The sequence below is a fragment of the Artibeus jamaicensis genome, unplaced genomic scaffold (genome assembly GCF_021234435.1).
Source record: "Artibeus jamaicensis isolate MK-2021 breed Jamaican fruit bat unplaced genomic scaffold, CSHL_Jam_final contig_729, whole genome shotgun sequence".
Classification (NCBI taxonomy): Eukaryota; Metazoa; Chordata; class Mammalia; order Chiroptera; family Phyllostomidae; genus Artibeus; species Artibeus jamaicensis.
In genome coordinates, this window is record NW_026521939.1 from 599,578 (window position 1) to 623,598 (window position 24,021).

At 42.1% G+C, this 24,021-nt stretch overlaps 1 protein-coding gene across 1 annotated transcript in view; it reads right to left on the reverse strand.

Annotated features, from left to right (window-relative positions):
• Positions 1–23,776, reverse strand: part of TMC5 (transmembrane channel like 5) — a 65,977-nt gene extending 42,201 nt beyond the window's left edge. Inside the window, exon 1 of the mRNA XM_053672157.1 lies at positions 23,745–23,776. The gene's annotated coding sequence lies outside the window, so the exon portion shown is untranslated. The remainder of the gene's footprint in view (positions 1–23,744) is intronic.
• Between the last annotated feature and the right edge of the window lie 245 nt (positions 23,777–24,021).

The following is a 24,021-nucleotide window of genomic DNA, read 5'->3' on the forward strand; positions in this document are numbered from 1 at the left end:
TTTATATATATATAAATGAAAGCAAAAGTTGGTGAGAACATCACCTGAATTAAATCATTTGCCTGTGTGATGCTGGGAAATAAAAGCAGTTAGGAACCCAGCTCTTGACATCGGGTAGAACTGCATTTAGTTCCCATCTGCTGGCTGTGTGGACCTGGGCAAGCCACGGGGCCTCTCTGAGTCTGTTTCCTTACCCATCCAGTGCTGACAATACTATCTCATAGGGTTGTCATGGGGAATGACTGAGAAGAGGTACATAAAGCAGCTAGCACCAAGGAAGCATTCACTGAATCAAAGCTATTTTTTTACCACTCTTTTAATTTATGCGTAATGTAAAGCATGGAGACTTCCAAAAGAGATAGAGGGTTGGTAGTCAGTAAAAGTCATGCACTCAACCAGGCCACGATTAAAGAAATAGGAAATGTTTTATTATACTGAGGTAAAGGAAGGAGCAATTCTGCAAAATCCCTAGCTTGTCATAGGGACTCTAACTAAATTTTGCTGTGAGCTTATTAGTCCAGACTGAAAATAACCATGAAGGGTTATCTGATACCACTTGTGAAAAAGAGGAAGTATACCAGTTTTTGAGAGGGCCACACCTCCTCCTAGGATAAGTTTTTGAAAAGAATATATCATAAGAACCCTTCCAAAGGGATCAGATAACTGCATAATAAAACCAGGAGTAGAGTGGGGAGGAGACTCTGGAGTCCCCCCATCCCTACCCAGGTCACTGCGAGGAGATATGCCGCCACCTTGCAGTAAGGCAGTGGCATGCGGCTATTTCTGGCCAATGGCTGTGAACTTAAGTGACTGTGACACTTCCAAACCAAAGCCTTTAAGAGCCAAAACACAACTCTCTGACACCCATTTTCCTTCCAAGGCAACTAGTGACATTTCTGGTGGGTTTCAATCATCAGCCTGGGTTCCTGCATGACTACATGGAGCACAGCCCACCCCTGCCTCACAAACCCAAATTGTTTTCATGAGCAAGAATAAACTTTTATGTGTTAAGCCATTGAGATTTTGAATTTTTCTTGATGCGTCAGAGCTTTGCTTAGCCTGACCAATACAAGGTCATCTTTGTTTAGAATCTTTGACAGATCTATTTATATATATTTGTTCACATACACAAGTATATTCATATAGTACACACGAACACACATAGATACAAAGACAGATGAGAGGCACATAGATGATATAAATAGATAGATAGATAGATAGATAGATGATAGATAGGAAGGAAATAGGGATGGGTGGATGGACTGATAGGTAGGTAGATGTCGTATGTGACCAGCCAGTAATTAGTTCCAAGTTTATTGCTACAGTTCTCTGTTCTACTAGTGTCGTTAGGCAGGAGCTTGTGTAGTACGTGTCTTTTTCACAGTCCAAGCCCAAATGGTGCTCTAACCACTGTCGCCTGCACTGGAACAAATTCTTAAACAAATGAAAAAGCTGAGCCCACAGAAAAGGATTGGGAAAGAAGAGGAAGGAGGAAGTAACAACAAGGAAATAGCTTTGTATTAATGGTCAAATAAAGTGGGCGTGGTCTCCTAAGAACCTCACTCATAGATTCCTATTCACTGTTAGAGGAACAAATATCCTGTCCTTTCAAAAGAATAATTCTTCTTTGTGCCTTGGAAAAAGCACAAAGGGGATACTATACTTTTTTTCTTCCAAATTTTACTGCTCCCGCACTTTCCTAAAAGGGCCAATGAGCTTCTATCCTGAGTTTTCCTTTTGTCACCCATTTAGGGTTTCCCACTTCACTGTTTCAAAGGTTTTCAGTCACACTTCCAAGCAATTAAATGCTTTCTGAGTCTGTTCATTGTGGACTCCCTATTTGATCTTGCAAGGCTCCCGGTTTGAATGGGTGATCATAACAACCTTGCATTTGTCATTCAGCTAGTCCAGGAATATTCAATATTAAATTACAGCAGGTCTTCGAATAACATTGCTTTGTTCAATGTCATTTCATAACATTGATGGGATGCTGTAGAAACTTAACTCGTTTATATCAATTAGCTTGTGTAAAATTGGCTTTGTTACACGTCATTTCACTTAAAGTGGCAGAACCTATTGATAATGTTAAGTAATGACTGACTGTACATTTTATAACCACGATGAGGTCACATTAAGGATATTTATCTGGATGGCTGCTGCCTCTCAGCTTTGCCAATCTTTCACTAACATAAGCCAAGGCAAGCCACTCACGAACTCTTTCCTTCATCTGCCAAAGTGACCTCACAAAATACAGGGACACAGAGTCATTAAGTATTGTCAGGTCAAGCTTTATATATAATAACAAAAAACCTAAACAGTCTAAAAGTCCACCCACAGGGGATGGGCCGAATCTGTCAGCACATCTACGTAATGAAATATCATGTCATTATCAGAAAAAGAATGCTTTAGACCTACATGTACCGGCAGAAGGTGGCTGGTCACGATTCTTTTCTCAAGTTTCCTTTTTCTATCTCCTGCTGCAGGCCCTGGCCAGCCATAACACAGCCACACAGTTGTGAACTGTGCAAAAGTTAGTTTTGCTACCTGAGGCCATTTATTACCTGAAAGTTCCAGAAAGAGAAAGCCAGGGCTTGTATAGCAACAAACCTGATCACCAATGTGAGACAATACCCCATAAGAGGCAAAGCCAAACCACAAATTCTGGTATCAGCTGTACCTTTTATTTTATCTAAATGGGTGAACTTTGTCATGCTGACAGAGGACAAGGTGAACCTTTCAACCTAAATGAAATCAATATTGTTTATGCCAGCTACAGTCCTACAAATGATATAAGATACATGCAGATTTAAAACCCACAGTCAAAATTAGCAAAGTGATTCTATAGAAATTCTTAACTAGTTCCAATGAGCCACCATCCATTTGATTTAAAAGACCAATCAAAATTTTTTAAAATGGGAGAGGGGAAGAAACACTTTATTTTGTTAAATAAGGACATTAAAAAAGCAATGACAGCTAATAACCTACTATCACTGTTATTTCATACAACTTTATGGACTTTTTTTTTAAGGAGTGAGCTCCAATCTCAAAAAGAAGGGAAGCCATTTAATTGAATAGATTTAGCTTCATAAAAAGTTACTCCTCTCTCCTTATTATTCTCACTTCACCCCAAACAGATGTAAGCTGCCCAGACCAACTTGGTCGGTAGATATTGTAGGGAACCCCGGTGTCAACTGTGGTAGGAGGCTCTCTCAGGCTGGCTGTGGATAGGAGCAGATGATTTATGAAAGGTTACAATCTCTGACACGGGTCTAAAGTCTGATTTTTTTCCAAACTGCCAATTACAGGCAGAGCCATCTATCCTGAAAAACAGAGAACTTTGACATCTATAAAAGTCTGTGTCACGCTGTACAGCTCAGTCAGGTGCACCAGAAGTGAGAAATGCTGGCTCATTTGCCTTCTTGTTTTCTTTTCTCTCAGTAACATTGAAAAAATTAAACTAGAGTAAGGTATAGAGAATAAAACAACAAATATTAGCAAACACTAATTTTTTTCGTATGAACTCAAGATTTGTGTTTATTTTACCAAGGAAATAAAACAGTGTTGGTAAAGCGGAAGCTCTCTATGCCCCTCCCCCAGCCAGTCACCCACCCACTTCACCCTTCTTCACTGTCACAAACCAGCACTGTCGTGAGTTTGGCGCGCAACTGGCCAGGTCCTGTTGTTTATGCTTTCACCATTGATAGGGGGTGAATTGTGACCCCAGGAAAAGATACACTGAAGTCCTGACTCCTGGCATCTCATGATGTGACCTGACCTAGAAATAAAGTCTTTACAGAGGTAATGAAGTTAAATGAGGTTATTAGGGTGAGCCCAAATCCATATGAGTGATGTCCTAATCAAAAAGGGACATTTGGATGCAGGTGTGCTCAGAGAAGAAACACTGGGAGATACCATGTGAGGACTGGAGTCATCCTGCCACAAGACAAGGAAATTCTGGGGCTTCTAGAGCTTGGAAGAGGCAAGTAAGGATCTTCCCCAACAAGAGTCAGAGGGATTGTTACCCTGTCAGCACCTCGAGTTCAGGCCCTCCGCCTCCAGAACTGAGAGACAATGAATTTTGGTCCATTATGCCACCAGCCTAGGTGGCACCTTGTTACAGCAGCCCTGGGAAACCAGTGAAGCCCCATGTGTATGTCAAAGTGACAATACACATAAAAGTTGTATCTATAGCTGTCTATCTCATACCCTCCATATTTTCTGTAACTTGCCTTTTTTTTTGCATAAAATCGGTTTTGAGATCTGTGCATGTTAGTAGTTCTGGTAACTAGAGCTAGAAGTTCTAGTTACTTCAGTCTAGATGTTTGTTCATCTTTTTTTCAAAAAAAATATTTTATTTATTTATTTTTAGAGAGAGGGGATGGGAAGGAGAAAGAGTGGGAGAGAAACATCAATGTGTGGTTGCCTCTCATGTGTCTGCTACTGGGGACCCAGCCTGCAACCCAGGCATGTGCTCTGACTGGGAATCAAACCAGCAACCCTTTGCTTCACAGGCCCATGCTCATTCTACTGAGCTACACCAGCCAGGGCTGTTTGTTCATCTTGATGGCTGTATATTGTTCCATTATATGACCTACATACAGTGTAGTTCACTGTATTCATTCCTTCTCCTACTAATGGGCATTTAGGCTGTTTCCCATTTTTCACCACTGAAATGACCAGTGTGCATCCCAGCTTTGTCCCTTTGCACTCATGAAAAAATTTCTCCAAGGAAGAGACCTGGAAGGAGATTGGCCAGGTTGTTTGGTTTCATTGTTTTCAATGTCAGCATTTTCAGTTCCTACTAGAGGTGGGTCCCAAGTAGTCGTACTAATTCCTAACAGCTATAGATAAGTAGCATATTTGTTTTCATGTTGTCACCCCAGAAGGACAACCAGGAATATTCACAAAATTGATCTTTTCCTTTTCTCTGGATTATACCCAGTCAGTACCAAGTGCAGCTTGCAAAAAAGGCAAGTTCAAGACACTAATATAAAAAAAACAAGCCTGGCAGGATTTGTCTCAGTTAAACTAGGTTTTCTCCTCAGCACTGCTGACATTTGGGGCGGGGCGATCGTTTGCTGTGGGGGCTGCCCTGTGCCCTGTAGGATGTTCACAGCAGCCCTGGCCTCTGCCTATGGGTGCCAATAGCATCTTCTAAGTTGTGACAACCAGATATGTCCAGACATTGCCAAATGTCTTCAGGTGACAAACTCACCACTCCTTCCATTCCACCCTCACCCTTGCATTTGAGAACGACCAAGTTAAACTAAGATTAACGTTGGAGACCTCAAAGGGCTTTTCCAACTCTCGAAATCAATGATGTAAAGAGAAATTTATAGGAAAAAAAGCAAAGGAAGCAGAGGGGGGATTTTCTCATTAAAGAGAAAAGGATAGATATTTTGGATGAAAGTAAAATCTAAGTTAGGAAGTGAAATAGACAAAGTAAGAAAATGCGTACTTCCGAGGCATAAATTTTACTGATTACTCTGAACCAGGCATGGAGCAGAACAACATACAAACATACTCCCCCAGAATCTTTACTCGATTCAGCATAAGGGCCTCTTCATGTTCCCATTATGTGAATGAGGAAATGAAGGCTTAGAGGGACTTGGAAACTTCTCTGAGTTCTCAAAGATAATAAGCAGGAGCAAGGATTTTAATGTAAGTTTCTTAACTACAATTAACCATCTCCCACATAACTAAAAAGTAACTTCCTCACTTTTTAATTTACTTATTTAATTACATCACCCTGGCTGGTGTGCCTCAGTGGATTGAGTGCCGACCTGTGAACCAAAAGGTAGCTGGTTCGATTCCCAGTCAGGGCACATGCCTGGGTTGCAGGCCAGGTCCCCAGTGGAGAGTGGGGTGTGTGTAAGAGGCAACCGCACATTGATGTTTCTCTCCCTCTCTTTTTCCCTCCCTTACTCTCTCTGAAAATGAGTAAATAAAATCTTTTTTAAAATTACTTCTTTTGAATAATCAATGAAGATTGCTCAAGGGAAAGGCAAAATAAGGGCAGAGATTGTGCCCCTATTAAAGATAGATGATAGAAACAACTCAGTTTTGATCTAGGAGAAAAAAAGGCTTTTTTGCAGAATGGAAAACAAACAAAGTTGAATAAAAGCAGGCATGAATTGGCATGAAGACAGACACATAGACCAATGGAATAGAAAGAGATCCCCCAAATAAACCCTCTTCCGTGGGGTCAAATGATTTTCTACAAGGGTGCCCAAACCATTCAATGGGGAAAGAATAGCCTTTTCAACAAATGGTGTTGGGAAAACTGCATATCCGCATGCAGAAGAATGGAGTTAGTCTCTTACCTTGATCAGAGACCTAAAAAAGTAAGACCTAAAACTATAAATCTCTTAGAAGAAGACAGGAAAAAGATTCATGACATTGCATTTGGTAATGATTTCTTGGATGTGTAAAATAGCACAGGCAGCACAAGTTTGTACTGGACCATGTCAAAATTTGAGCCCTGACCAGTGTGGCTCAGTGAGTTGAGTGTATCCCAAGGCAAAGGGTTGCTGGTTTGATTCCTGGTCAGAGCACATGCCTGATGGTGGGCCAGGTCCCTGGTTGAGGGCATGTGAGAGGCAACCAGTGAATGTTTCTCTCATACTCCAATGCTACTCTCTCTCTCTCTTTTTCCCTCCTTTCCTCTCTCTGTGAAAATAGATAAATAAAATCTTTAAAAATTTTTTGAAACTTCTGTGCATCAAAGGACACAATCAAAAGAGTGAGAAGGCAACACATGGATGGAATGGTAGAAAATAATTGCAAATCATATATATGATCAAAGGTTAATATCCAGAGTATATAAAGAATGCCTGTAACTCGACCACAAAAAAAAAAAAACAAGCCCCACACATACACAAATAACCAGATTTTTAAATGGGCAAAGGACTTAAATACACATTTCTCCAAAGAAGATAATCCAATGGCCAACAAGTATATGAAACGATGCTCAACTTCACTAATTATTAAGAAATTCAAATCAAAGCCACAGTGAGGTACCACTGCATATCTATTAGAATGGTCTCTATTAAAAAAACAAAATAACAAGTGTCAGTAAAGATGTGGGCAAACTGCAACCCTTGGGCACTATTGGTGGGAATGTAAAATAGTGCAGCTGCTATGGAAAATAGTATGGCGGTTCCTCAAATACTTAAAAATAGAATCACCACGGTATCCAGCAAACCCACTTCTGGGTACATATCCAATAGAATCAAAAGCAGGGCCTCAAAGAAGTATATGTACACCCACATCCATAGCAGCATTATTCACGAAAACCAAAAAGGGGAGGAAACCCAAGTGTTCATCCATGGATGAATGGATAAACAAAATTGGGATAGCAGCACAATGGGACATTATTCAACCTTAAAAAAGAATGGAATTCTGACGTAAGAGACAGCATGGATAAACCTTAAGGATAACGTGCTGAGTAAAATAAGCCAGTCAGTTAAAGCAGATACTGCATGATCCCAGTTGTGTGAGTTATCTAGAGTAGTACGACCCATAGAGATAAAAAGCAGGGAGTTGTTAGTTGTTTAATGGGTATTGAGTTTCAGTTTTGCAAGATGAAAAAGTTCTGGAGATTACATAACAATGTAAATATATTTACCAGTACTGAACTACAGACTTGAAATGGTTAAGACAATAAATTCAATGTTATGTGTCACCACAATTTCTTTTTTTAAGAAAGGATAGTAAAGACAAAAAATGAGACAAGAATATTTCCAAGTCAGGGTCATTTGAGAATAAAAGCAATTTTTAAAAAGAGTATAACACTAAAGCACTGTGGGGTAATTGGGGAGAGAAAAGGCTGGAATAAGCTGACTGTGTGAATGCTTCTTGTCCAATTCCCAAATAAGCTGTGGAGGCTTTCAAATAAATCAAAATTAGCTGTAATCAAAATGTATTGAGTTTTTGAACTGTATAATTTACTTAAAGCCTCAAAACAAGCACAATAAAACCACCAGTGAAACGTTAAACACACCATCCATCACAGCAGTAAAAGGAAATTGAAAAGCCAACAGTCCTGAACACATTTCCAACCCCACCCACACTTGACACAGAAAACTGACAGCCCTAGGGAACATAATGGAATGGGTGTGTCTGTGTTCCAGCTTACGGACACCAAAATTTGAATTTCACAGCTTTCATACGTCATGAGTTATTATTCTTTTGTCAACCATTTAAAAATATAAAAATCATTCTTAGTTCACCAGCTGTGTGTGAGGTGCACAGCATAGTTTGTTGGCCCCCACACTAAACACCCTGGGCTGTGGCCTTTGCACATGCTGTTCCTTCTGCCTAGGATGCTTTTCTCTTCACTGTTGGTGTGACTAACTCTTGTCTCACAAAGAAGCATCATCTCCCCCACCACATCCAAATAGTTCTCCTTGAAAGTCCCTCTTGTAGCATCCTGCCGCATAGGATGTTCCCATGGGACGCGTGGTTTGTAATTATACACTAACTTTGTACTAGTATTGTCCTCCACTAGACTGACAGCTCTGTAAGGATAAGGGTTATTCTATGTTACTCACTTTGTCCCCAGCATCTAACACCATGCCTGACATGTAGAAGGCATTCAATTAATATTGTTGAATGACCGACTGAATGAATGAATGTTGTCCCACAAAGTTCTCTTTCATCTCCCCCACCACCTGGAGTCCATCTTGGTAGTGGCCATCCTCAGCCAGTAAGAAAGGAACTAAACCCACACTGACATCGCTGGACTGCCAGGGGTGGAATTGGACAGGGAGGTGGGGTTTGTACTTCTCATGCATGGGTTCGTATTTGGCCAAACACATCCCATTTACACATTGAGGGTTTTGGATAAGGTCAAGGATTCCTGAAAGGATCATTTTTTCCTGGTGGAAAATATCAAGGAATTTCCCAGCAGTAGTTCTTTCCTTTTCAATTCCCATTTAATATTTTGAATTAATAACTAGGTAAAGTCTCCACTGGTGCTAATAAATCTTTAACACCTCTCTGAATTTCCCAAAGATAGAGCAAAGCTCCAAGCTCAGAACCTTCATGAAGCCACAACTTATACTAGAACTTTACTGTTTCATTTTTAAGTTAACACACAATAAAATATTTTGGTGCATAGTTCTATGAGTTTAAACACATGCATAACTACCACCCCAATTAGGGCACAGGGCAGTTCTCTGATCCCAAACTGCCTCGTCCCACCCCTCTATCATCAACCCTCCTCTCATTCTTTGCCCATCGCTGATCCTACAGTTTTGCTTTTTCCAAAATGTCAGATAAATGGAATTGCACAGAATGTAGCTTCTTTCACACAACATAATCTAGCTAGAATTTAATGACATGGTTTGATTTTCCCTATATATGTATGCATATAAATATATAGTCACCTATGTTTATAAGCTAGTGGTACGAGTTTCCCATTTACAATTATGACATCAGTTTCCTTTAAAAATAAACCTACTAGGTAAAAATAAGAAAAGAATAGGTAAATGTTACTATGCATGGTAAGAAAAGTGGCAAAAAGGCCCTGGTTGGGCAGCTCCGCTTGTTTGAGTGTTGTTTCAGCACACCAAGATTGTGAGTTAGATCCCAGTCAGGGCAAAGGGTCAGTCAAGGAATGCATAAATGAGTGGAACAACAAATCAGTGTCTCTCTTTCTAAATAAATAAAAATCAATAAGTAAAAAATTTCAACTGGCCAAAATTATGGAGGTAGAATACAAATCACTACATTTTGGAAACAATAGACATTGTACAATAATATCATTGCATACTCGCCCCCTTCCTCCAACACACACACACACACAATATACAAGTCTGTGCTTTGAAAAATTCCTGAAAAGGAAGGAAAAAGAGGGTTTTTTTCTTTTGAGCCAAAAAACGTGGTTCATCCAGGTGTCTCATTTCAACGAAGCTTTCATAATCACAGCTCTGGAAGTTTCGATTCCTTTCTCCTGAAGGCCACTCACTACAGGTTCCTAAGAGGTTGCCCAGGCACCAGGCCACCCAACACTCAAACACATCTACATCTGAGCAGAGACGCAGATCTTGTTTGTAAAGACTTCGTTGTTCTTTCTGGGCTTGTCATGTTAGCTTAACGATTACTCTGGCTGTCATCGCTAATGTCACTACAAACTAATGCCTTACCTCCTTTACCTGCCTTGTGTACTATTTAGAACAAGGAAACAAAGGCAATAGAAATCGTTTCTTGCAGGCGTATGAGGGCATAACCTCTAATCACCCATTTAACAAAACCCTCCCATAACTAAACATTTGTCGACACATGCCCCACAGGGCTTTCCAGCCTGTTTCCGCCTCTGACCCAGGAACGTTCATAGCCCTGGGTTGGGGCCCTTCAAAAAATCAGGTCTGTGTGGGCAAAACCCCAAATCAAAGCTATGGTAGGAGCAGAAAAATCTAAGCTAAAATGGGTATGTCTTCTTGTTCTTTACATATGTTTTTCCTTCACTGAGGAATTTACTAAATTTTCAATATATTTACTTAATTCACAAGGAAAGGTAATTATATTTCATGAATGCAATAGACATATAATATTTTAGCTTGCTAAGCACACGAGGAAGTGTCAGAAGCTGAAAAATAAACCTGAACTTCATCCCATGAAGGGCACCATCTAGACATGGCAAAAAGACATTCAGAGAATGAATTCCAGTATATTCCGAAAATAAGAATTGGGAAACTTTGGACAATAGAGTTGGCAAATGTCACCGATTAATCTCCACTAGGAAAATTCAAGAAGCTAGAATGGCATCATTCTTTTATGTGCATGGAATCTGAAATCTCATTACTAAAAAAGAAAAGATGCCTCTTCTTTTACTGTAATCCCTTCTCAGTAGGAATTTTCTAGGCCAAACTCTCCCCAGGGGCTTCACCCTTACTCTAACCCTAACTACCACCACCCCATGCAAATGACACCTTATGACAAGACTTTCTTTCTTGTGTATGAGACTGCCATCACGGACAGGGAAAACCACAGGCCTTAGATATAAAGATAATGGATGCACCTGAATTGCAGGACAGTGTTTGCATTCTGGTGTCTGTTTGAATTGCGGGGTGTGTGGTTAGCTAATATTCTATTTTAGACAGAGACTGGTGAAGCCATGGGTCTAGGGCAGTGATTCTCGATCAGTGCAGTTTCGCCCTTGATACCAGATTTCAAGTGTCTTGAGGCATATTTGGTTGTCACAACTTGAAGCAAGTGGTGTGACATTGGCATCTATTAGGTAGAGACCAGGGATGCTGCTAAATATCCTACAATGCCCAGGACAGCCCCTTACAAAAACAGAACTATCTGGCCCAAAATGTCATTCGTGGCAAAGCTGAGAAACCCTAACCTACAGGAGAGATCATCTCGGGCAATGCTGTCCAACGGAAGTCTCTGATGATGGAAACATTCTACATGGGGCTGTCCAACACGGAAGCCGCTAGGTACATGTACCTACTGAGTACTTAAAGTGTGCCCGTGCTACTCAGGAACTGAATTATTTAGTTCTCACCCGAAGATACATGTATTGATTTTAGAGAGAGGAGGGTGGGGAGGAGAGAGACACATTGATGTGAAAGAGAACCACCAATCAGTTGCCTTCCCTATGCACCCCAACTGTGGATTGAACCCTCAACCTAAGTATGTGCCCTCACTGGGGATCGAACGTGAGATGTTTCCAACAGGACAACGGTCCAACCAACATATCCACACTGGCCATGACCCTGAATTTTTTAATTTATTTGATTTTACTTAATCTTCTTTTAAATAGCCATAAGTGGCTTATGGGACTATCATATTTTCCAGGGCAAGTCTAGGGAAGAATAGAGCCCAAAGGAACGACAACAATTAAACTGTGCCGATCAGTGTGCATTGGGAGCGTCAGCTGGGGTGCCACGACACTCACTTGGGAGCTTGCTGGAAATTAGGAGGGGGAGTGCTGTGGATCATCAGGAGACCAGCTCATCCCAGTTTGGCCAGACCCTTCTCAGGTGTAGCACTGGAGGTTCCTTGTCCTTGGAACCTGGAAGAACCGCCTAGCTCAGGTCCTATTCCTGGGACTTTTGATTCAGTGACTGAATTCAGGGTGGGACCCGGGAACTTGTTTTTGTTGGATTTGCTGGCAGTTATTTTATACACCAAGGTTTGAAAATCACTGCAGATCTTCAGGTTATGGAAGCTGCAAGGAGCAGGTGGAGAGGCGGGAGGGGGAGAATTTGAGGATTGCCTGTGTCCTGGCAGCTCTGTGCCTTCTGGCCTGGCTGCACTGTCCCAGCCCATCCCGGGGGAAGGAGGATGCATCTCTGGGGCAGTTGGAGACAATAAGAGGTGCACATCATGGTTCTTGGACCTACTGAGACCTCTTAGAAGGAGTGGGCCCCTCTGCTACCCAAGGAAGGACTGCTTCCTGGAGACCTGCAGGCCACGGAAAACCTCTGTGCACCTTTCCCACTGTCCATGTGCTCAGAATCCTGTCAGGAGCAATGAAAAATGCTAAACATTAATGCCCTCCGTGGCTAGGGATTCCCACCTTCCCCCATCAGAAAGGCAGGCGCAGGCAATAAAGCCAGGCCGAGCCCACCCTGTGGCTCTGGGTCTGTGTTTGGCCTCCCTCTGTTAGAAGAAAAAAGACCTTCTGGATTCACCCCTGGGACTTAGAAGCTCAATTCTTTTTTTTTACACTAAAAAAAAAGGTTTATTTTATTTTGTCCTTTTAAACATTTTTTAATTACAGTTTACATTCAAATTATTCTGTATTAATTTCATATGTATAGCATAATGTTAGAGAATCATGTACTTTACAGAGTGGTCTACTGATACATAGTTACTACAATATTATTGACTATATTCTCTATACTGTCATTTATATCTGTGACTATTTTACAACTACTCATTTGTACTTCTTAAACCCTTCACCTTTTCCACCCAGCCCCCCGACCTCTCTCCCCTCTGTCAACCATCAATCTGTAGAAGCTTAATTCTTAATCAGACTAATTCAGATGCCCATAATGTAATAGTCCTTATACTGTCTATTTAAACAAACACTATGTAATGCAGCCCACATATTATTGTTCCCGATTTGCAGACAGAAAAACAAAAGTAGAAACCAATGATAACAAGGCAATTAACATGTATGTTCCAGGCAGACACTGTTATGAGAACTTGACAGGTGTTACCATCCAGTCCTTACAACAGGTGCTATTATTATCCTTGTTTTACTAAGAAGGGTACTGGGACACAGAGAGACTAAGTAACTTGGCCAGGAAACACAGCCAGTAAAAACTGGAGCTTGGACATAAATCCAGCTAAACCAACTCAAAAACTGGCATCATTGTGCTTTATAGTTCCCAAAGACAATAAGTAACTTGCCAAAAGTTAAATGGCTCGTCCATGCCCAGGGCTAGAACCTAGGTCTACAGAACTCCTGCATGAACTTCCTACAGAAGTCCAGTGTGCCTTCAATGAGCCGCATGGCAAATTTGATTTGTCCTTGATTGGTCGTGCAGTGGATTTCTTGAAGTGGTTCAGGAGGAAGAAACAAAGTGCTAAATATTGTATTATGTTCAGAACATAACAAAAGAAAATGCAATCTGATTCAAGATGGCAGACTGAGGCTGATGGGCAGAACTTTCCTCCCCCCTAAAGTCTCAATGAAGTTACAGAAAAGGTGTATAAATAGGAATAAACCCATAATAATGTAAAGAACGAGACAAGAGGGACACGACCATAGATAGAGATGATAATGAATCTCCAAAATACAGAAAGTAAGCGGATGCATGGATGGGTAAGCCAGGGTGGAGGAAACTGTAGGTCAGCATGGCACCAGGGGGAGACAGGCAGGGGTGGGACAGTCCACCCAGCTGAGTGCCAGGAAGGTGCCAAGCTCTGGGCAGGCAGGTAAGGAATGCCTGCTCAGGCTGCGAGGCAGTAATTGGCCTATTTAAATTTGATAGAGAGCAAACAGGCTGCTTCCATTCTGGTACCGACAGGGTGCCCTGTGATTTTAGAATGGACACCATGTAGTCAAGCACTTAACCTTATCTAAAGAGGAGTTGGGGCTTTGCCCTCAGCTACTGGGAGGTCATCTCCGCGCCCGTAAAGTTCTGAGGAAAAATGACTTTCTCAGATCCTGTGCCCAACCAAACTACAAAAGCAAGTGTGAGGACTGAAACAGAGACACGTACAGATTGGCAAAGTATAAGAAAAGCTTTATCGTTCGTACACTCGTTCACTTAAAAATTGCTTGAGGATAAGTGAAGCAAGACAAGGAGGCAGTGGAAAGAAATCACAACAGTCCCGATAGGAGTTCGTGCAGATTACACCACCTCACAAAGAAGATGAGCAAGAGCCTGAACAATCTCTGAGACGTGATCATGGTTGTGTGTGTTTTCTCTGTCAGCAAGAAAAAAATTAAAGAAGCGTAGAAACTCTAAGCTATCTCCCAAAGGCTGGTTAAGAAAGTCATGATCTGAATGTGAAATAACTAAACTCTGACCTGACTAACTCAGGAAGCTCATGAAAAGGAAAACCCAACTTACTGGGATTTTAGGGTCAGTTTCCTTCAGGGGCTCAGGTTTAGTAACGATTACACGTCCCTTTTTTATTTCATAAATATCTTTGAGTATCGTATGTCAGTCATTTTTTTAGGCTTCTAGTAATAGAACAGTGGTCATCATGGCCCTGGAGACTACCAGAGTAGTGAAGTTTTTTCTAGAAATACCATATTTTGGGGAACCCATGTATTTTCTTAATTTTATGTGCAAGGATGTTTCTGGTTCATGGAAAAGACCAGTCTTAGATGTCCTTTTCTGTGATCCACCTTCCCTAACATGCACATAACTGTAACCTTGTAGCCATGCCTATTAATTTTCAATTTTATAGTCCACTCAAAGCCAGTGCAAGAAACACATCATTGTAGTTAATAAGACAGGGTATACTTATTTATAAACCACAATAAGTAAACATATGGCTTAGTTCCTGTGAGTAGATAAATAGATGGGAGAAGAATTACCAGGTAATAAATGTCCAGATAATTTCCTCTTCCTAAGCGGTGACTCAGAAAACACTGTCCCGAGTTCATGGAACTCTGGCAGTGGTTCCCAACTGGGGGGTAATTTTGCCCCCAGGGGACATTTGGCGAAGTGAGGCAACTTGTTGGTTGTCACCACTGGGACGCGTGTATGCGTGGGCTTCTGGCATCTAGTGCGGTGGAGGCCAGGGATGCTGCTTAACATCTTACTGTGCCCAGGGCAGCACCCACAGCAAAGCATTATCCCACCTAATACAGCAATAGGGGATAGGTTGAGAAACCCTGATTTATAGCTACCAAAGGAACACATCTTAAAAATATGAATAATAAAACCAGGAAAGATGGAATGGCACTGGAGAACAGAGAAGAAATGAGAGGGAATAAAGTGTAAGTGAGAGAAATTCCCAAGCTTTCATATAGCAGAATCAACACACACTACGGACACATGACAAAGTTAGAAATCCTTTAGATTTCCGGTGATGACCAGCGAAAGAACTAAAACAGAGAGGGTCAGACGTGGTTCCTTCGGCAGTGTGAGATTTGAGATAGGAGACCGAAGGACGCACGTAAGTTTCCTGTCTACCCTTTTAGGTAATTGGACATATCTCTGGTGTGCATATATCTCTTATGAATTTTTGAAAATAAAATATATTATGTCAACAAGTCCAAATAAAAAAATACAAAAATTAAGTAGGGACTTAAAAATGCAAAGAACTGACTGGGGGAGGTTTGGGGCAATCCAGTCACTGATGACCACCTGAGTCCAGGGGTTTTGAAGCAACATATTGGTGCTTAGGTTGGAATATAGTATCATAAATGCCCCTTCCTCTCAGGGGAATGAATTGCTCTTTTTCAACTCATTTGTTCACATTCATATCTTGATGTTAGTCATCTTTTTGCTCATGATGGATAAGTATGATGTTAAACTTGGGAAATTTCTAGATTCAGTACCATTTGCATCAGGGCCAACAGTAGGATAAAAGAGTGAGTCACTGACCTGGGATGCAAATTTGAGGGGTACCAAAAATCCCAGTAGTCAAGATAAAATAATATTTTAAAGCAATATTTTTAAAAGAAGCAAATAGTGCAAAATTCCATGATGAACCAAATTATCCACATTTTCGCTAAAGGCCTGATCAAGATTACTGATTTGTCCTTTTGCTCTAATTCGGCTTAGCTCCATACTGATTGGCAGGCAGGACCCCGAAATCCAGGCATTCTGAGTCTCATGTTGCCAGGTACTGTCATCCCACCCCAGAAATGACAGTTTTTGTGACAAATAAAACCATCTTCCTGGAGACCACCACCTACTTCCTCTCATTTTAAGACCGCTCCTTCGAGTGCACAATTTCTGAAATAATTCTCTGTCTCTACCGCAGGGGAAAATTTTGCCTCTCCTTTGAAAAGCCACTAGTTTTCATTTATTGGGGGAACTAATACAGGAAAGGTTAGCCTTCCAGTTCTTCCTATGAATAACAGAAATAGGACTTCCTTCTCTTAAGTGATACCTACCCAAATTCAAATGCCATAGGAACTGGAACAGAAATGCAAAAATCTCACCCAATTTCTTATTTCTTTACCTGTGATTAAGAAGTGCCCTTCCTAGAAATGACCCTATCTAGTGATCTGCATTCTCTCAGCTGGCGTTTAACTCTGTAACATTGATGCTTAGGGTCTGGAAATTAACCCAAGCTGTGTAAAAGTCTTATCCCCCACCACTCCATTCTAGGAAATTATGGCAAACATCAAGTGATTTACTGATATTTAAACCTTGAACCTGAGGAGTCTGTGTGCTGGCAGACCATTTACCCATAACTTACTTGAGTGCAGGCTCTGTTCTACACCTTCCTCATTCATTAGCCATTGAACCCTCAAGCCACCTATGGAGAAGATTTATTATACCCACTTCATGATGATTAAAGTGAAATCCAGAGAGGTTTGTCCAAAGTCACACAGCTAAACAGGGGCAGAATGGGATTCAAACCCTTACCTCTCTGAACTTTGATCATCGTCATCAACATTGGTTGTTATCAGAGAAAGATGACAAATAGAATAAGGTAAAGGAAAAAGAGTTAAAGGAAAAACGTATTGAGTGCTCACAGTACACCATATATTCTTTTTCATTTTAAAGTATATTTTATTGATTATGCTATTATAGTTGTCCTATTTTTTCCTCCCCCACTTCCGACCATTATTCCCCCCACCCTTAGTTCATGTCCATGGGTCATACATGGAAGTTCTTTAGCTTCATTTCCTATACTATTCTTTTTTTAAATATATTTTATTGATTATGCCATTACAGTTCTATTTCCCCCTTCATTCCCCTCCACCCTGCACACCCCTCCCCCACCACTCCCCCCCTTTAGTTTATGACCACGTGTCTCAAGTTCTTTAGAGTCTATATTTCCCATACTATTCTTGCCCTCCCCCTATCTATTTTCTACCTACTGTCTATGCTACTTATTTTCTGTACCTTCTCCCCCCTTCTCCTTCTCCCACTCCCCTGTTGCTAACCCTCCATGTGATCTTCATTTCTATTATTCTGTGTCTATTTTGTACCTACCATTTATGCTTCTTTTACCCCCTACCTTTTCCTTCCCATTATCCTTGTTCCGCTCCCCACCAACAATCCTACGTGGGATCTCCATTTCTGTATTTCTGTTCCTGTTCTAGTTGTTTGCTTAGTTTGTTTTGGTTTGGGGATTTTTTTTTAGGTTCAATTGTTGATAGTTGTGAGTTTGTCGTCATTTTACTGTTCATATTTTTGATCTTCCTTTCTTAGATAAGTCTCTTTAATGTTTAATATAATAAGGGCTTGATGATGATGAACTCCTTTAACTTGACCTTATCTGAGAAGCACTTTATCTTCCCTTCCATTCTAAATGATAGCTTTGCTGGATAGAGTCATCTTGGATGGAGGTCCTTGCTTTTCATGACTTTGAATACTTCTTTCCAGCCCCTTCTTGTCTACAAATTTTCTTTAGAGAAATCAGTTGTTAGTCTTACGGGAACTCCTTTGTAGGTCACTGTCTCTTTTTCTCTTGCTGCTTTTAAGATTTTCTCCTTCTCTTTAATCTTGGGTAACATAATTATGATGTGCTTTGGTGTGTTTCTCCTTGGGTACACCTTCTTTGGGACTTTCTGAGCTTCCTGGACTTCCCAGAAGTCTATTTCCTTTGCCATTTTGGGAAATTTCTCCTTCATTATTTTTTCAAGTAAGTTTTCAATTTCTTGCTCTTCCCCTTCTCCTTCTGGCACCCCTATGATTCAGATTTTGGAATATTTAAAGTTGTCCCAGAGGTTCCTAAGCCTATCCTCGTTTTTCTGAATTCTTATTTCTTTATTCTATTTTGGTTGGATGTTTATTTCCTCCTTCTATTCCAAACCATTTATTTGAGTCCTGGTTTCCTTCCCATCATTGTTGGTTCCTTGCATGTTTTTCTTTATTTCATTTTGTATAGCCTTCCCTTCTTCCTCTATTTTGTGACCATAGTCAACCATTTCTGTGAGCATCCAGTGTTTTAAACTCTGCATCTGATAGGTTGGATATCTCTTCATCCCTTACTTCTATTATTGGAGTTTTGATCTGTTCTTTCATTTGGGCCACATTTTTTTTTGTGTTGGCATGCCTGTTACATAGTAAGGAGCAGAGCCTTAGGTATTCACCAGGGCAGATCAACCCACATTGCTGCATTGTGATGCCATATATGAGGGAGGGATCAGAGAGGACACAATACCACTTGCTCGGCTCTTGGCCAGCTTTCAGTCACTTCCCCTGCTACCCACAAACAAATTGGGCCCCTCTGGTGCTGATTTCCAGGTGGGTGGGTTTGTGTACATTCTAGGACCCTGTGGGTCCCTCCAACAAACTCTCCTGTGAGGCTGGGAGTTTCTCCCACCACCTCAACCTCCACAGGTTTTTTACAGACAGAAGTTTTGAAGCTTTCTTTCCTCATGCTGGAACCCTGGGTTGCTTGGTCTGTCTCACTCCCGAGTTGTTTCTCCCGGTTCATCTGCACACAAATGTGGGACCACCAGCTGATACCTCACCTGTTCAGTCCTCCAGCTGCCACCTTGTGATGCATCCTTTCCACCCTGGCTGCCCCTCTCCACCTCTCCTACCAGTCTGGATGAATGTTTCTTCTTTAACTCCTTGGTTGTTGGACTTCCATACAGTTCAATTTTCTGGCAGTTCTGGTTATTTTCTTAATTTGTTGTTGTTCTTCTTTTCGTTGTGCAAGGAAGCAGTGTATCTACCTTCACCTCCATCTTGGCCAGAAGTGCACCAATATTTTTTTATTAGCCCCAATATCCACCCATAGAGGTGGATATTACCATACTGCCCATTCTACAGACAAGCAAACTAAGGCCATAAAAGTACAGTAACCCACCCAGACTCTCACAGTTAGGACCCAGGGAGGCCCAGATTTCAATTCAGGCAGACACTCCTAGAGCTTTCTCTTACAGCCAACATATGCTCCCTTGCCTCCCACTTCCTCAGAGTCATTCTTTCCTCTAACAAATATTTATTGTACATTTTTCTGTACTTGGCATCTGGCTAATGGTAAAGTACAGGACAGCCCCCATTTCTGTTCTCTTCCCATGACACATTCCCAAGGGTTCCCCATTATTCTGTGTGCCCACCACCCCTTCAAAGCACCCTCTTTGACTTCTGAGAACATACAGGCATTTCCTCTCCACTACGTAGAAATAGTGAGTCCTCTTTTTTTATTGACCCATCTTTTTCTGCCCTAAATACAGCCCTATTTAATCTTAGTCATGCTGCTGGGCTTCCAGGGAGGGGATGTTTACCAGCTTGTAATCATTTTATGCCACCCTGGTTATCATGTCTCCCTTTGCTAGCCAATGAATAACTGGGTCTCACCCATTAAACGCAGATCAGTGCTGGACCCCCAACATCACGGCTGCTCCACGGGCTCTGTGTCCTGGGTTTGAGGAGAAGAAGCTCTAACTCCGGGACCAAATTGCGTATTTCTTTCTTCCTGAAACTCAGCCCTTCGCTGTCAATGTTCTTTTGACCTCAGTGCAGTAAAAAGAACAAAGTCCTTTCTAGAGGCTATTTTATTCTGTGGACACCATAAGGAAGTAAGTCACATTGGTTGTATCCCCCTCCCTCCCCTCCAGAAAGTGAGGTGGAGTGGAAAAAGGAAATCCACAAGACATTCTCATGCACCAGCCACTTTGTCCTGCAGATTTAGCTCCTGGGGCAACATTCAGACTTTGCAAGTTCACCTGTACAATTATGACAGCATTTCTTCCAGGAATAAAAGGATAGGCAGCATAGAACCAGCCCACATTTCAAAGCAGGCTGACTTGAATCATATCCTGATGATTCAAGCACCTTACATAGCACTTTACAACTGCACTGCTCTGAGATGACTCTACCCTTCTGCAAAATGGGGACAATATACCTCCTCAGAGTGTAGGTAAGAGAAAAATGGGTTGACCTCTGAAAAAGGCCAGACTGTTTTAATGCTCAATTATTAACAACCCCCTAAAACTCAAGTTCCTAGAGAGAACTCCAGTCAACAGACAATAGCAATATCCAGTTATCTCTGGGAAGGAGATTGTTTAGATGGAAAGAAAGATACAAACATTTTCCTCTAGTAGAGTGTTTCTCCCCTTCTAGTTTCCTACTCATTTTAAAAAAATATTATTTATTTTTAGAGAGAGAGGAAAGGAAAGAAACATCGATGTGCAAGAGAAACATTGAATGGTTGCATCTTGTATGCCCCCAGCTGGGGACCTGGCCTGCAACCCAGGCCTGTGCCCTGACCGGGAATCAAACTGGTGACCTTTCAGTCTGCAAGGTGATGCCCAACCCCTTGAGCCACACCAATCAGGGCTCCCACTTATTTTTACATATTGTGATTTATGACACATGTCAGGCCATACAAACTGTAATTATACCTTCTTCCTCTGTCTGCAGGTAGACTGTAAATTGGCAAGTGAGGTGGTTTCTGGAGTGAGAAATGGCAGCTGGAAACATATAGGAAGGGAGAGATTTTTCAACATTTGCTTAGCCATCTTCTGGATTTTATACCATGCCGAAGTGTAACATTCAAAATTAAATGAAATTTTTGAAGAAAATTTTGCTGTGAATTGCACACAGTTTGGGTAGCATGATCTCGTTTTTGTTAAAGACAACTTTAAAACATCTATATTAGTGTATCTGGGGGTGGGGGTGAGAAACCTAAATGAAACACATGAAACAATGAATATCACCAGAGGATGAAATTGCAGTTTCTCACATCCTTTGCAAAATTTTTATAAGGCATACAATTTTTTTAAAATGTATTAATTGACTAATTAATTTTTATTTGTTTACTCTTTAGAGAGGGAGGATGAGAAGAAGAGATATCGATTTGTTGTCCCACTAATTTGTGCATTCATTGGTTGACTCTTGCACGTGTCCTGATCCAGGACCAACCCGAAACCTTGGTGTGTCAGGATGATGCTCTAACCAATTTAGCTAACCCACTGGGACCTATAAGAAATAAATTTTTAAAGTAACTTACACATGTATTATATTTTTAATCAGATAAAGCAATAGAAAGAGTAAAAGAAAAAGAATTAGCCTCTCTCAGCCTTAGTGCCATCTTCCTAGAAACCTCCACACCATTAGAGCCAAGCAGAGGAAAAAGCAAATGCTAGGCTGAAGTGCAAAAGAAGAAAGATGAGACAGAGGTCCGAGTAAACAGCTAACTTGTGCATCCATAGAAGTCACAGAAGCAGAAGTAAGGGAAGTCAGAGGCCAGGGACACTGGTACAAATCGCTGGACTGCACGCCTGCTGTCTAGAACTTCTCAATGGACCCGTCTGACTGTGGCAACCACTTTTTGAGAGACACACCTTGCTCATACAAAAACAGTCCCTTTGGTCCTTTACCCTGCACCTGTGACATTGGATCTAGTCGGTTCCAGTTGTGCCTGAATGCGACGTGTGCAATAAACCGTGCAATATTAAATATTGTGTAGACAGGAGTTCAGATTAGCCTTCCAACAACCCTGTGAGGTCCTATTATTGTGCCCATTCAACAGATCAGGGACCCGAGGCTCTGAAAGCAACTTGCCAAAGCCCCAGAGCTCGGAAGTCCTTAGAGGTGATATTTGAACCTGGTCTAGCTAGAATAACCTCTGCATAACTGTCTTTGCCACCTGCAATTCTCCTCGCAAAGCTTCATCTGTCAACCGGGAATCAGCTGACGTGGAGAGGACTTTGTGCCCTGTTTGTACAACAAAAGGGTACCTTACCAGGTCCTCATGACAGCCTCTTTGTGTAGCAGATGGAAAGCAGGACACCAGGTGATACCCCTCCCTTTGCACCAAGGAAGGGCGACTTCTCAGGAGTGTTCCAGAGAGCAAATGGGGCCTGGTTCTGTGGACTCCATGGAAAGCAGGAAAGCAACTCCATTACCTCCCCCTCCAACCTCCACTCTCCTCTCTGCCCCTTCTAAATGGACATGCCTGCTGTGCCAACCCTCCACTGTTGGAGTGGGCAGTCAGCAGTCACTGTAGCCAGAGTTTACTGAGTACCTGCTAAGTGTCAGCACTGTGCTGAGTGCTTTATCTTACTTTGTCTCCATCTTACAGTTAAGGAAACTGAGGAACAGAGGGGTTAAATAACTTGCCACATTCATCCTACCAGGACATGATGGAACCTGGATTGAACGTCAAGACCACACAGACTTTATAATCAAACAGACCTGGGTTCAAATGCTGGCTCTTCTACCAACCAGCTGTGTAACATCCCGCAGGCTCCGCCTAACCTCTCTGAACATCAGTCTACTCGTCAGTACTATGGGACTAAAAGGGATTATTGTAAGGGTAAACAGGAATATGCCTTACTCATTTAACAAGTATTTACAGAGCATTTACTTTGTGCACTGGAGATGTAGCCGCAAACAAATCAGAAAAAAAAAAAGTCCTGCCCTTCTGGCATGGGTACACTAGGAAATAGGCATTTATGTGTTAGCTCAGCTCATCCTTACAATGACCCACAGGTTAGGCACTGTTTTTGCACCCATTTCACAGATAGAAGGAATCTCAGAATCAGTTTACTGCCCCCTGCTGTTCCTTCTAAAAAATAGTGGGACCTGGACTTGAGGTTAACGTTGGCTCTTAATTTCAGCTTTCTGGGTTCCAATCCTACTTTTTCTAGCTCATTGTTGTTGCCAGGTCACTTAACCTGCCTGGGCCCGCATCTCCTCATGGGTGAAATGGGCCCAGGAGACCCTATCCCGGAAGATTATCCCACGGGAAATAATATCTAACATTTAGGAAGTGTTTCTTGGGTCTCCAGTACACAGAAGTTCTGAGGGACGTCTTATGTTTAGCCCTAAAAAAAAAAAAAAGATGGAAACTGTAGCCCAAAGAAGATAAGTAACTTGCTCAGAGGCAATTCTAAAGCCCCCGCTGTAAACCGAGTCACCGCGCAAAGTTCACCTGGTCGGACACCGTTGAGTAAACTTCCGATTAATGGGTGCGATTATTTTTTCCTTCCTGCAGCCTCAGGTCAGGCTGAATGGGGGCGACTGATTGTGTGCCCTCCTCTGAAACTTCGAACGCAGAGGGACAGCGCGCGGCCGCTGGAGCTGGAGCCGGGGGCGGAGCTGGGGCCCCCACGCCCACCCTCACCCCCACCCCACCCTTCTGTTCCCATCCCCCGGTGGTTCTCCCTCCATTTCTCATACCTCAGTCCCGCTCGCTCCCGCCTCCTGGTCACAGCTGCCACCCCTGGCCACCCTGCAGCCTCTGCGCGTTTGGGGCGCCCTCACTGAGGCGCCAGTCGGAGGCGGGGAGGGGACTCCGCAAGCCGCAGGTCTCGGGGAGACCTGGGAAGACGTCCCAGCGCTGATCCCGACCCTGCGAACCACCTCACCTCCCACCTGGTGTAGCGTCCCAGCGCCTGTATGTTCGCCAGCAGAGCAGCCAGCGACTCCAACCCTGGGTAGCGCGTCCTGCCTGGAG